The sequence below is a fragment of the Sphaeramia orbicularis genome, chromosome 6 (genome assembly GCF_902148855.1).
Source record: "Sphaeramia orbicularis chromosome 6, fSphaOr1.1, whole genome shotgun sequence".
Taxonomy (NCBI): Eukaryota; Metazoa; Chordata; class Actinopteri; order Kurtiformes; family Apogonidae; genus Sphaeramia; species Sphaeramia orbicularis.
The window spans coordinates 28,401,491-28,414,962 of record NC_043962.1 but is presented as its reverse complement, the minus strand read 5'-3'; the positions used below and the strand labels follow the sequence as shown (position 1 = coordinate 28,414,962).

At 35.1% G+C, this 13,472-nt stretch overlaps 1 long non-coding RNA gene across 1 annotated transcript in view; it reads right to left on the bottom strand.

Moving 5' to 3' along the window:
* The window catches only part of LOC115421113 (uncharacterized), a 37,261-nt gene extending 29,619 nt beyond the window's left edge, over nucleotides 1-7,642 (bottom strand). The window contains exon 1 of the long non-coding RNA XR_003935629.1: nucleotides 7,513-7,642. This is a non-coding gene — a long non-coding RNA (uncharacterized LOC115421113). The remainder of the gene's footprint in view (nucleotides 1-7,512) is intronic.
* Nucleotides 7,643-13,472: the final 5,830 nt, after the last annotated feature.

The window sequence follows — 13,472 nt, the reverse complement described above, 5'->3', positions numbered from 1 at the left end:
GTGTTTTGATCAGTTTTGTTTGACCTCAGCAATACAGTGAAGACCTGCCACTTGGTAAAGTCTGCAGGATAGCATTCCCATCATCCTGCACTGAACTTAACCCTTTCATGCATTAATTGTTAATAAACTAGTGGTATTTTTGACATAAAACATATCCAGTTTTTATTTCTTTAGCCTATTATCCAGCCATTCATTGTGTTGGATTTTAGCATCAACAGCTTAGCATATTATGGTATTAATTTTTTTTTAAGCATAAGCACATCCATAAAGCGATTTGCACAACAATAATATATTAATGATTTAAAAAAAATAAACATTTCAAAAAACAATTATAATAATAATTTCAGTGTAAAATGTAACCATCCACTGTGGTGATAGGTGAATGTCATGAATCAGTGATTATATTCAGGGAAACTTCAGTCACTGAAACAAAATGACAAAAACCATAAGGATTAAACTGTGAACAAACTGTTCCCTAAACTGTAGATTATTAAAGACTTTCTTTGTAACCACATTTTGGATTCATTAAACAATATATCAGGATAAATTAAGAATTTGTTTATCCCATAGTGGAGAAATTCAAGTGTGACAGCAGCATTTACAGTGAAGTGAGTCTAACAAATATTAGAAAACGATTAAGAGTTGGACTCATTACTACAAACAAGTGTTATTTTGGCATTAATCCAGCTGATGTCATCATGTCTATGTGTGCGGTGATGTCAGCATATCAACTGCTTCTATATATGTGCCAAGTTTGAAGTAAATAGAAACAAATTTGATGTTTTTATAGACATTTGAAATTTCACCATTTATAAGTAAATGGGAGAAGAAAAAAGATTTTAAAAATTCATACAAAATTTTAACTGTGGCCTACTTTTCTCAAAATGTAATCACATTTATTCTGGGTCACTGGCAATGTATAAACCCAATTTGGTATGAATTCAATTAACAGTTTTGCTGCAACAGACATGTGAAATTTCGTCCATTATAAGTAAATGGAAAAAATAAAAAAGTCAAAAATTCCTTCAAAATTTTAACTTTAACCTATTTTTCCAAAAAAGTAATGACATCTATTCTAGGTCACTGGCAATATACAAACCAAATTTGGTATGAATTCAAGTATTTTTGCTGCTACAAACATTTGAAATTTCATCAATTATAAGTAAATGGGAGAAGAAAAAAGATGTCAAAAATACCTACAAAATTTTAACTTTAACGTATTTTTCCCAAAAAAGTAATGACATCTATTCTAGGTCACTGGCAATATATAAACCAAATTTGGTATGAATTCAACCAATAGTTTTGCTGCTACTAACATTTGAAATTTCATCAATTATAAGTTAATGGGAGAAGAAAAAAGATGTCAAAACTTCATACAAAATTTTAACTTTAACCTATTTTTCCCAAAAAGTAATGACATCTATTCTAGGTCACTGGCAATATATAAACCAAATTTGGTATGAATTCAACCAATAGTTTTGCTGCTACAAACATTTGAAATTTCGCCCATTATAAGTAAATGGGGGAAAAAAATATTTTAAAAATTCATACAAAATTTGAACTGTGACCTACTGTTCCCAAAATTTAATCAGATCTATTCTGAGTCACTGGTAATCTACACACAAAATTTGGTATGAATTCAACCGATAGTTTTGCTGCTACAGTGTTAACCATCAAACAAACAAACAAACTGAACCAAAAACAATACCCCTTGCCTTCCCTTCGGGGCGCAGGGTAATAGTGTAGCATCAATTAAAACTAAAATACTGTCCACTGCAGTAATGTCATGCATGAAAGGGTTAACATTTTACTTGATGCAAAGGTGTTTAATATTACTTTGCACGCGTAGAACAGGAAACTCCAGATGGTTTTGATATTGTTAAAAACAGAATGAATCATTTACTACTTACAATATAAACTTTTTGGACTTCAATGCCAGGAGTTTAGGTCAAAATTCATTGACTATTGAAATACAGGAAGTCTCCACTGGATTTAATTTATCTCATATTGCCTGTAGTCTCTGTGTAATGGCTGCTTTATTTCAGACAGGTCTTTATATTGAATGATGCGTAAACAAGCGCCAACTTTTGCACAGACGTCCGAGCAACGGCAAACTTTAGCACAGCTTTCGCAAGCAAATAACTTTTCCTTTGAAAGCCTCCTCTGAGAACATCTGCACAGGAACATCTGGGAATGGCAGGAAATTCAGCATATCTCAGCGTGACATGCATTGAATGTTTTTCAAGTACTTCAGGGGGATGAGCAGAGTATTCAGCCCTGCAACCTCCAAACCCTGACAAAATTTATGGAGTCCAGCAGCAAGTGGTTCTCATTACCCTTGTCATATTCCAAACAAATTGCAGTATTGAGCTCACAGCTGGGATGCTGGGATGAATTTTCCTCTGGCATAATTACTGTTATATTGTGTTTTCACAATATGTCTGCAACATTGTTCCAGTTGTTGTTAACAATACCCTTGGCGTGATGTGACTTGAATAGAGGCGACAGAGAAGGATTTTCATATCATTAGCACTCATAGTACAGGGTATAGTTGAATTATCTGTCCTTTATTCGTGAAAAAAATCCCAGAAATCCTCATGTGGAATACAACCGCAGTCGAAGAAATGTGTGTTAATAACTGGAATCCCCCCCCACTGGTACGAAGGGGCATTCCTGCAGTTTAAAAAACAATCCAGTTTTAATGGCATTCATCTGGCAGTTGGGAGCTACGCTTTATCTGCCAGGAATTAGGGAATAAATTGTGCCTGAGACTTGGAGAAATGAACACACTGCACCTGGTCTGACACAGCTGTTTTATGCACAAATCTGCAGTTTAGATCAAGAGAGCTAAATGTGTGTTAAGGCCTTGAAAATGTCTTAGATACGGCAGATAGACAAAGAAAATAAGCTCTTTGGTTAGTTAGTGAGTCCACAGGATTTATTTTTCTACCAAGACTTTCACGATGCACTGTTTAACTGCTGGTGCTAATGTGTAGAAAGATATACTCCTCATTCCAGTTATTTTTAGTCGATTTGTTTACCTCTTTTGCCCAACAACTGAGACTGTGTTCAGGTTTATAACATACTGTATGATCACAACCCTGGAGGCTGAAGATAAGGATTTTATTTCATCATAGTGCTGCAGGTATAATACATAAAGCAGAGTACAAACAGCCCACACTCTTGTGTCTTCTTCTGCTGCTTCAAACCAAGCAGGTGCACAGTTGAGTTGCATCCAGTGATTTTGAGTAGCATGTCCAACCCATTATCCTCTCTTCATCCATGCCTGTCTCACCAGATTCAGGCCTCCTGCCAACATTTTATACCGTCCTACTAACAAGGACACACAAGACAGCAAGTTTATACAATAGAGTATATGAACGCAGTAATGTATCTCAGACAATTTGCAGTTTTTTGGGATTATTTTCATAGTAATATTAAGACTTGAAATATAGATGGACGAAAAAAAAAAGACTGTAATACAAATCTCGCCAACTTTCATCCTGGTTTTATATATTTGCCAACATTAGACATTAAATTCTCCAATTCTAAATCAAAGGGATGAGGGTGAAGCCTAGTGTTAAATGAATACATGTGGGAGAGTCAGTGTGAGAGGAGGAGGATGACGATGAAGAGCGACGCTGGGATCCTTCCAGAGATGGATTCGTCATACTCGCCAGTACTCCCCCACAGCTCAGCCTGGACCATAACTGCTACTCCTGCCTCAGAACAAACCCTGCAGTGGCCACAGATTTACAAAAAAAATACACTTAGCATGTTTTACTGACTCGCTAGTATTATATATGTTCTTCTACGGGACGCATACAGTATGTTAATTTGACAAAATGTATAAGAAACGGAGACAAATCAGGCTTAGTCATCTTCAATGGTCTTGAAAGAACATAAATGAAGAGAATGAAATTAGAAGAAAAAAATGTAGAACACTGGACTACAGTTGGTTTTTTTTTATTTTTTTATTTATTTATTTTTTTCCCTCAGAGATTAAATGTGCTAAATAAACCCATAAAGACCCAAACATCCACCAGCACCCAAAAGCATCGACTGATCTAAAATGTTTAATACCTGTTAATCCACTAATCCTATCAATACATGTAAATAAATGTTGTAAAATACAGTTATTCATCTTTCCGTGGTCATCAGATATGACACATTTGGACGTTCAGAGGCTCCGTAATGACCGTGGAAACAACGCTATTGATTCACCAGTAAAACCCATGGACGTTGACAAATAACAGTGTTTGTAGATGCTTGTTTTTACATTCAGTTATTGAAATTTTTGCTGAAATAGTCACTTTTTCTTCTATTCTCTCTGTTCTAATATAGTAAGGTTTTAATTTATTGAGTTTTTATGAGCATCTAAATTAAGTAAAGGAAATTAAATATAAGAAAATATATAATTTACAGTGAAACATGTAAAATACAGAGGATAATGTTATAACAAATAGTGATGAATCACTTAAGAAAAGTTAACTAGAAAGAAAAATTCATTTGGGAACTGCCACAAAATTACCACTGGGTCTTTATGGGTGAATAAAGATAAATAAGATTGAAAACAAATGACAATAATGGTGGTTATCTGATGTTTTCAATGCATATGATAAAGTGCTATTACACATATTTTTATGTATATTTACACAATAGATCTAGAAATATTCAACCTGAAAAGTGAACAGTGTTTTAAAGTACATCTGTAGCTCCGAGGCGAACATTCCGTTTGAGTAAAACCCATTCTTTCATTAATTCACAGAATTTCACATTTTGAGCCTAGACTGTATCTTAAACTACAGCCAACCCGTGGTTTTGACTTTTGTTTTTCCTTTATTAGTGACTCAAACTTGGTACAGCTGCACTACTTTTATTCTGGAGGCATTTTACTTGTAGAACTGTGTAACTGAAATGAGAAACTAAGACGGGTTCAATATATGGAAGAGAAATAGTAGCTGACAGGGACTATGAATGCTATATACAATAGATGTTTATTAACCCTTAACCCTTTATAGAGCACTCATAGAAATACTCTGAAATTCTAAATTCCAACGATCGTGTGTTATTGTAGGATATAATAAGACTTTATTACTTTTGTGGAATTTTTCATTTTTTTATTGTCATGTGAAAAAATCAAGGTCGGTGAAGTTACTGTATTTGGTTCCTTACCCATAAGTGGCAAAAAGACACTAAAACAAATAAACAAACAAAAAAATACAAAACACATGCACTGGAAAAAATCGAAATCTTACCGAGTGTATTTTTCACATTTCTAGTCAAATTATCTCATCACACTTAAAATAAGACATAATCACCTAAAGAGCAACTTTTCAGTGAGATATAAGAACTTATTTTTAGACAATAGATCTTGAAAATCTTATGTCAAGAAATCTCACCAAGATAATTTTCACTTGTTCCTTTGGCAGATTTTTGTGCTTAATTCAAGATTTTTTTTAATTTATTTATTTTTTTCTTTATTCAAGCAAAAATGGAACAAGTGAAAATTATTGTTAAGATTTCTTGAAATTAGATTTTCAAGACATATTGTCTAAGAATAAGTTCTTATATCTCACTGAAAAGTTACTCTGTAGTTGATTATGTCTTATTTTACGTATGATGAGATATTTTGACTAGAAATGAGAAAAATACACTTGGCAAGATTTTGATTTTTTTCCAGTGTGTAAGATGAAAGGAGCATGTATTTTAGAACATTAAACTAACATACGTACTGATCAGACCCCTGTCCACATCCACATTCTCCCTTTGAAAATCATTCCTTACATTAGTACCATTACTTCATGGTACCTAACAAAGCAGGTCCACTCACTGTTCATGCAGAGGTGGACCTTACAGACCCTGTAGACCACATTGGACCTGAGATTGTTGACTCACTGTCCTCACTGGAACTGTTGCTGCCTCTGTCTTACAATGCGAAATGACCAAAAATAGTCACTTGACCAATAAAGGGATAATTCATGCGAAGAATCACTTAATGCAGAAAATGTTCCCATTTTAACATTTTGCTCCCTTCTGGTTCTAACTTTTTACTCTGTATCTGTGAAGCTTCTCTGTAGTTTCCCCTGAGTGAAGACCCCTGAAACCTTGAGTGGAATGTAAAACAGGTGCTGCACAATTGGTTCTTCCACAGCAGGGGTAAAAGAAAAACAGCCGCCCCTGCTGGAACATGACTGACAGAACATTCTCCAGCCAGCTGTGCCTCCAGATGATCCTTTACTTACACCGTCAGATTTAAGGGATAACATACAGCATGCATAATATATATATAAATATATATTATGCATTCTCCATCAACTACAAAAAAGATGGCACTCTAGGGGTTAAATATTTCTCGATGACATATATTAATGTTTTCAGTAGTTGATGAGTTTGGATAATCCTGGTATATGTAGTTCAAATGATTAAAGATAAGGTGTTAAAAAAAAAAAAAAAAACACAACAATTAAACAATCTTTGCTCTTTTCTCGACACCTTGTGTGTTCTTCAAGTGGTGCTGTAACATCTGGCATGGATTTATACATTGAAATTCTGGCCGTCTATTCAAAGAGAGGAGTTTTTAATTGAATCCAGTCAGAAGCCCGTGAGACTGAAATGTCTTCTGGCAAAACGCTTCAAATACATACTCATGTTGCTTTATCATGTGACCTCTTTTTTTTACACAGATCCAAACACTTTTTTTTTTTTTTTTTTTGTTTTAGACTGTGCCTTTGGGTCGCCATAACAAAAAAAGTACAAGTTTTCGCTGTACGTTCTTGCACTTTTAGCTGTTAAACCTCACTTTATGTATTTGATTCAATGTCTTTTTAACATATACAGTAGCTGTGGCCTTGGTTTGTCCATTAATGTCCACCGCCCCCTCCCTTCCACCAGTCCAGCCGTGTCCATAGCACATACTGGCATAACACTAACCTACTGCTGTGCAACAATACACACATTCACAGCCCACAGACAGCAAATTGCTTCTCTCATTCCTCACCACGCCCTGCCTTCGTTCTCAGCCACCTGCAAAACAAACTGTGCTGGAAATTTCACTACAAATTACCCTGTGTCTGCCAAATCCCCCCGGGAGCAGAGGAAATCAAAACCCTGGATCTCCCAGCCCCCACCAGAAACACACCGGACCCTCAATCACCTACATATTTTTGACTGTATTGTATTACACTCACAACCGTAGTTTTATTTTAATTAAAATTTAGCTTGAATTCTGCTTCATTCCTTATACGTGTCCAATTTAACAGGTAGTCTGCTTTAAAATACGACGAGCTTAAAGCTGATGTGAATAAAAGTCTGTAGTGGTTAAGAATAAAAAACACTCAAAAAGTTTCCAGTTTACTTTTGTCAACACCAATTTGATGAACAGTGCTAACACATACTTCTGTGGGCTTCAGGTCAACATGACATTGTGAAACTAAGCCTCCATTCCCACTAAGAAAGAGTGAAAACTGAGACCTGTTTCGCTTCAGGGGAAAATCAAAGGAAGGCACATACCTTAGCAGTGAATAATGATCAACAGCATAAAACCCTGGTGTTTACATTGCAAAGGCCAGAGCGCCTCCTGGTGATGGTGTAACAGATCTGCAACCAGAAAAGAGTGTCAGAAAGAGAGAGAGAGAGTGAGAGAGTGAGAGAGAGAGAGTCAGTGGCCGATGTGCCAGAGAGATGAGTGTTGAAAGCTCCTTGGAAAAAGGATTAGGGCTGTTTATGTTGGCCAAGTGGCCCACTGCCAGCTGCTCAAGTGTGCAAACTTCTTAAAGCTGCAGAGCTTGGGGTTGGTCATGAATCTTTTCACTCTATTTACCCTCCACCCAGTCTGTATGGATGGTTGTGCTTTGTTCAGAGGGAAAGCCCCCTTTGCTTCAGCCCCCACCTCCATAACAGCACGCTCTGTTTAAAAAAAAAAACAGACTGGATTCAAAATCAGCTTTTTTTTTTTTCTTAAAAAGGGGGGGGGGGGGGTACCACCCAGAAAAAATACATGGGTATAGACTGCACAGTTTATCTACTGTACATGCAAAGACATACTACTCTGAGCTTAAGAAAGTATTAGATTTAAAATGTATTAAAAGCCACCCAAATTTAAGCCCAATACTGTAGGAACTGCCGCTGTATAATCCGACAGTTAACGTCAGTAAAAACACTTGAGCTCATCGACATGTGACACTTTTTCTTCTTCTAATCTGACACACCATATATAGACTGAATTTTTATTAGGTTCATGTGTCTCGTACAGGAGCAGACTTGATAAGGATTTCATCAAATAAAGAAAGACTGAAGAACTGTCCAGGTTGGAGGTAGAAGAAAAAAGAGGGGTGGGGGCATGTATCAACAGTGGGATAAGACTCAGCCTGGGATCTGGACGGGGGCCAGGGCTCTGCGGCCTGGAGCTAGATCAGAGCGGGGTTCGTGAGCTGTAGCGATGAGATGAACGTCTCAGGTCATAGAATAATAAGAGCCATAGACCCTCTGCAGCAGTAGATTTCAACTACAGCTTTTGTTTTCGCTCTGCGGTGACTGCAGCTTGTTTTTCTTTTCACTTGTGGAATATATATGTATCAGACTACTGTTAAAGTACAGCTCTGACATGTGGGTTAATTGCTGACTTATTCAGCAGTATCTGTGCTTTGAAGTTTATACTCAAGTTCACCCTTTCATGCATGAATTATGAGAGCCTTAATCAAGATTTTTATTCTTGAGTGTTTTTATTCCTTGAGACATTAAAAAAAAACAATGCGATTGAAATTGTTTTTATGAACCCATTTTTCATGGAGTTGCAAAAATGTCCACTCAGCTGGACAACATGCATTTAAGTTTTGAAGTAAATAAACGTATTTACTGATAAACTGTGTGAAAACTATGAAATACATTTTTTTTTTAATGCAGCTAATCTGTTTTCTCATATTTTAACATACTCTAATACTAGTCATTACTCACTTCATGGAGATAATATGCAAAAAAAAAAATAAAAATTTTTAAAGCCCTGTTAACCCTTTCATGTATACTGGTCACTCCAGTGGACAGCTATTCTACAGCTGTTCTCTTGTATATTCATGGATTTTGTTGTTCTTTTTGTTGTTTTTTTTTGTTTGGTTGGTTTTTTCTTTTGTTTTTTTACACATACAGGGTGGGGAAGCAAAATTTACAATGAACATTCAGTTGTTTTTTCTCAGCAGGCACTACGTCAATTGTTTTGAAACCAAACATATACTGATGTCATAATCATACCTAACACTATTATCCATACCTTTTCAGAAACTTTTGCCCATATGAGTAATCAGGAAAGCAAACGTCAAAGAGTGTGTGATTTGCTGAATGCACTCGTCACACCAAAGGAGATTTCAAAAATAGTTGGAGTGTCCATAAAGACTGTTTATAATGGAAAGAAGAGAATGACTATGAGCAAAACTATTACCAGAAAGTCTGGAAGATACTATTAAAGAAGAATGGGAGAAGTTGTCACCCGAATATTTGAGGAACACTTGCGCAAGTTTCAGGAAGTGTGTGAAGGCAGTTATTGAGAAAGAAGGAGGACACATAGAATAAAAACATTTTCTATTATGTAAATTTTCTTGTGGCAAATAAATTCTCATGACTTTCAATAAACTAATTGGTCATACACTGTCTTTCAATCCCTGCCTCAAAATATTGTAAATTTCGCTTCCCCACCCTGTATCTATATTAAAGTTTTAAGACACTACATATCTTTTCTGACATGAATTGGTAACATTATGTAGATCTCCCCTGAGCATAAATCCCCAGAATCACAAGCCCTCCCCACAGTTTTCACACAATTTATCAGTAAATACATGTTTCTGTGCGTCAGAAATTAAACGTGTGGTGTCCAGCTGAGTAGACTTTTTTGCAACTTCATGAAAAATAGGTTCATAAGAATTTTTTTTTCATTATTATTTTTTATGTATTTTTTATTTCATTTTATTTTCATTTTATTTATTTTTATTTATTTTTCAGAAGAAAATTTCCAATCACACTGTGTTTTTTCATGCCTAAAGAGGAATAAAAACACTCAGGAAAAATTTTTGATTAAGGTTCTCATAATTCACGCATGAAAGAGTTAATTACAGTTTAAAAACAATAACAAGCAATTGATTTCCACTCAAATATGTTAGTGCAGATCAGGTTTATCAAGAACAGTAACGTTACAGTAACAGTATGAATTACAGTGTATGGGATGGTGCATGCACTGCAAAAATCTAACTCTGACCAAGTGTATTTTTCTCATTTCTTGTCCAAATATCTCATCACACTTAAAATAAGAAAGAATCATCTATAGAGTAACATTTTTTTTTGTTTAACTCAAGCAAAAAAATCTGCCAGTGGAACAAGTGAAAATTATCTTGGTAATATTACTTGAAATCATATTTTCCAGATCTATTGTCTAAAAATCAGTTCTTATATCTCACTGAAAAGTTCCTCTTAAGGCGATTCTGTCTTATTTTAAGTGTGATGAGATATTTGGACTAGAAATGAGAAAAATACACTTGGTCAGAGTTAGATTTCTGCTGAGTGAGCATCCACTGTGTTGGCTGATATAGAACTGTTGAGCCGCATTATGTAATAAATTCCCATTATATAATAAAAGTTCAAAATGTAATAAGAATGTCACGTCATCTTGTAATAAAGCCGCATTATGTAATAAACTGGCGCATTTTGTAATAAACTATGTCAATGCATTATATAGTAAATTTTTTCACATTATGTACTAAGTTATTACAATTTGAGAAATTTATTACAAAATGCATTTGACACATTTTTATTTTAAAAAATGTAATAACATGGTTCATTATGTAATAACAATCCAAATTAATATAATTTCAGAGCAATTTAGAAGAAATTAGTCACAGGAGCTACAGGTAATGTAATCAGAACTTTAACCACGCAGTTTAAAGATTAATTTAGCACATTACATTTTCCTGAAAATAAAAATATGTCAAGTGCATTTTGTAATAAATTTCTCAAATTGTAATAACTTACAACATAATGCAAAAAAAATTTACTACATAATGCATTGAGGTAGTTTATTACAAAATGCGTCAGTTTATTACATAGTGCGGCTTTATTACAAGATGACGTGACATTCTTATTACATTTTGAACTTTTATTACATAATGGGAATTGATTACATACATAATGCGGCTCAACAAGAACTAAAACAATAAAATCCACGAATATACACGAGAACAGCTGTCCACTGTAGTGACCACTATGCATGAGAGGGTTAAAGTGTTTTTAGGTTTCTGCTGTTACGAATTGGACTCTTTCATCTTTCAAACATTGTATCTTGCACAAATGTATAATGCTTGAAATGTCTGAATAAACACAAATTAAACAAAAAAAAAATAAAAATTACTACACACAGATACATGCATCACTGATCCAGACACTGAAATGTTCTGACAGTAGTTTGTTGCTGACCTTATATTTTGACTTCTGCATTCAGGGGGGGAAGTAAAACAATTAATTTTAGCCTTTGGGGCTTTAAAATCCAGCTCCTTGGCCTGTAAAGTGCAATCATATTTCTACAGGGTGTTATTTATGGATTCATTTTTCTTCTCTGTGTAAACAGTGAAAAAGGCTTCACATTTAAAGCCCTGACTGCTGTGTTCAGCGGAGTATAAATTACATTTTTGGTGTTTTTTTCCTCTTTAATGTCTTTACGTCATACCACATCCAAAAGTAGTAAATTTAATTCACAAATGACTAAAAAATTACTAAGTGTTGATGTTGAATCTGCTTTGTACATGAAACCATAACACCATGTTTATGACGATATTTTAGGAGATGTTTGACATTTCCTACATGTACGTTTGAGGTTATTCTTTACATAAGTTAATTTAAGTGGACCTAACATCTGTCCAGACATTCTGTAGTAAACTAAATCAATCAGCAGGCTCAGGTCTGGCTGTTCCCCATCATGAACAAACTGCAGCTTGAATAAAAATGATCTCAGTACTCTAGGGTTTAGGTAGACAGCTTTAGAAATAATTACTGGACCAGTGAATATTTTCTGCCTCTGAACCTGGAGGTTGTAATAGACGAGAAGCACTGAAATGTCCATCTTCTCCTCATTACATCATTTTCTTCTCTTGAATACGTTACAAATCACTTGGTCTTAATATTATATTCACTGCTCAATAAAAACAGTATTTTGTTGGATCAGCTTTTGCTTCGATTATGGGACACACACTTGCTGTGGTCATGGGACGTCACAGTAAATGTCATATTTCTGTCCATACAGAGCTGCATTAATGTTTAGCCAAGATGTTGTATTAATGATGCCAGAGTCAGACCTGTGTAAAGTCGTCTCTGTCACATCCTAAAGATGCTCCAAGGGGTTCAGGTCTAGACTCTTTTGACCAATCCATGAGTGTAAATGTCATCTCGTGCTTCCTGAACTACTCTTTAACCATCTGCGCCTGATGAATCCTGGAAAATCATCTTGAAATATAAAAAAAAAAAAAAAAAAAAAAAAAAAAAAAAAAAAAACTCAGATGTTCAGACCTGTTCATTCAGTATATTCAGGTTCAGCTGACTTGATGTTTTGGACACATTTGTTGTTGAACCTAGACGGGCTGATCATAACACTGCCCCCAAAGGCTTGGACTGTAGGCACTCGGCATGATGGGTAATTATTTCATCCACCTCTCTTCTCACCCTGATGCGTCCATCACCCTGGAACAGGGTCAGTCCAGACTCATCAGACCACATGACCTTTTTCTGCTGAAACACAGTCCAATCTTTACACTCTATAGTAAACTGATGATTAAGAAGAGTTAGGCTTCAGTAACTTGTTGCAGCTGAAACATATTCAACACTGCAGTAATTATCCAGTAGAAAGCCTTGATCTATTTGCTTTATCTATCTAATTCATCATTTTTGGTTTGGTTTGTTTGTTTGTTAACACTCCAGCAGCCAAACTATTGATTGAATTCATACCAAATTGGGTTTATAGATTGCCAGTGACCCAGAATAGATGTGGTTATATTTTGGGAAAAGTAGGTAAAAGTTCAAATTTTTGATTAATTCCCCCCCCCCCCATTTACTTATAATGGGCAAAATTTCACATCTGTAGCAGCAAAACTCTTGGTTGAGTTCATACCAAATTGGGTTTCTAAATTGCCAGTGATCCAGGATAGATGTAGCTTCATTTTGGAAAAAGTAGGTCAAAGTTTAAATTTTTTATGAATTTTTTAAATCTTTTTTTTTTCTTCTCCCATTTACTTATAATGGGCAAAATTTCACATGTCTATAAAAACATCAATTTTGTTTCAATTTACTTCAGACTTGGCACATATATAGAGGCAATTGATATGCTGACATCAGCAAACGCATAGACATGATGACGTCAGCTGGACCGATGCCAAAATAAGCTACAATTCGTGCAAGGGGCGGGGTTTGTTGTCCCTGGGACCACTTGTTTTTATTTTTATTTT